Source organism: Anneissia japonica, unplaced genomic scaffold, assembly GCF_011630105.1.
Source record: "Anneissia japonica isolate Jap-2015-1 unplaced genomic scaffold, ASM1163010v1 scaffold287840_len1291095_cov163, whole genome shotgun sequence".
NCBI classification, from domain to species: domain Eukaryota; kingdom Metazoa; phylum Echinodermata; class Crinoidea; order Comatulida; family Comatulidae; genus Anneissia; species Anneissia japonica.
The window spans coordinates 669,203-671,480 of record NW_022728493.1 but is presented as its reverse complement, the minus strand read 5'-3'; positions in this window follow the sequence as shown (position 1 = coordinate 671,480).

The following is a 2,278-nucleotide window of genomic DNA, read 5'->3' as shown; positions in this document are numbered from 1 at the left end:
TGTTTGTAATTTAATGTAAGAAAGTGTAACAATACTGACTGAGTATCCATAATAAAGAAAGATTTCTATCTATCTATATATAGCTAATACGCTCTTAACTAATCAATTAAACTAATAATCAATTAATTTAATCAATCAGTCGATGTATTAATATTACATAAATACTCTCTAACAAATTAAAAACTAATCAAACTAATAATCAATCAATTTATTCAAAATCAATTAGTCAATATAATAATATTACATAAATAAACCAATTAAACTAATAACAATCAATTAATCAATCAATTAGTCAATGTATTAATATTACATAAATACTCTCTAACCAATTAAACTAATCAACACTGGAATTAATCTTAACCTACTCAAAATTAAACTTATCCAATAAACCATGATTAAACAATAAATTAATCAATTACCAAATTTCAGAAAAGTAAACAAATAATTTTGAGCAATGTGCATAACAAATGTTTAAATATCATTTGTCTTCCAATAAAATGTAATCTTAAAATATGTTTTTTGCTTTTAGTAAACAAGAAACTTTCACACCTAAAATAATAAAATACATTTACTAAAACCTAAAGAAATTCTGATGAAGATAAAGTTCAGTGTCCTGATTTTCCTGCTATTTAATTAATATATTGCTATTGTAGCAAAATCTTTCAAAAATAACCCTGCATTGGGCTGTTTACCTGTGGATATTCTATCATCATGGCTTCCTCCTTCCTTTTCTCTTTCAGTTTTACTGAACACCATTCATGTTAATTAACCTAGATTAGGTCAGGCACTTGCTCAACACAAAGTTGTTCAACCTTCTATCACTTTACGAGTATTTCCGATTCTATCACCACCCAAAAATGGTTACATTATCCGTCACATGATTCATAAATTTTAAATTATTTCACCCAATAACTAGAAATTGATAAAGATGACTTAGTATAATATATAGAATATTATTCATATATATGAGCTTCAATGGTGGTAAAAGTCAGTTACTTAATTAATTACCACCTTTTTTTCGGCTATTCGTACACATATATAGGCCTATGTTATGCTTACAATTCCTTCATGTATTCAAAATTTTGTATATTTTTTATAACACTCTTATATTAAAATAAGTTATTGATCATATTTTATGGACTTCCATTTAGTTATATCATACTAATTTTTTTTAAATAATTTCATCAATTTTAATTTAATAAACCACCAAAATTAAATAATATCATACTCTTTTTTATACATTATGTTTATTTATTGATTTATTATTATTATCAATTTCTAATACTGCATTTCTTGGTTTGATTACTTACTTACTTCGCGTGTATTAACATTCAAATGATAATATCTATGTGTACGACCTCTCCACTGTTCAAAAGGTTAGCATGTTTATCTAAGAGGACAGACAAAGGCACAAGATGGAATAACTACTGTGACTGGAGTTTGCAAGCATTTGATGAAAAGACGTGCAACAATAGGCATGCGAGGTGCTTAATTATAAACAAATTTTGTATGAAAAGGTCTGGATAACGCAGGCCTAAGGGCATTGATATGTGTGTATAATTGACTAACAGTAACATCTCCAGAGTTAACAATGAAAAGCACCCTCAAACACAAGATGCAATCAACTAGAAAAAGAAGTTGGGAGATGAAACACATGGTTATATAGTGTGTTCCCTGATCAATAACTAAAAATAATAGCTGATGATAATAATTTATTGGAAACCTTTATAACAAACACATTTACAAGATACCAATGTAATTTGAGCCCGTAACAGGTGAAACTCTAATTTATTTCTATATGAACTTCAAGAAAAAAAGTTGATAGGATGACAAAAATATAATATAATGATGCTGCAGTTAGAAAGTTTGAACTCATCAAATATCATTGATTTCTATTTATTTATATGTTTAATAATTTCATTTTTAACACAACACCAAGGATAGCCAATATATAAATTGATAATTTTACCACGTGGCATTTATTTCAGAAGACACAAATACAAACAAGCTTTTCTATACGAGTCTTATTATGAGTCTTGGGGATTTTGATCGTAAGAAAAAAAAATCCTGATACTGTGGTACGAATTGTCCACAAGACCCTGGTATTGGTAGGCAAGCTATGTCTCTGCTTAACTGTTACCTAGTCTAGCCTGCTAAAATAAAATTCCATTTCATTATTATTATTAATTGTGCTTGTATATATCTAGAGCTTATATATGCTTTTCAAAAAATCATAGAGAAAAGTGGTAGGGCAATTGCCAGACACAAGACAAGAAAA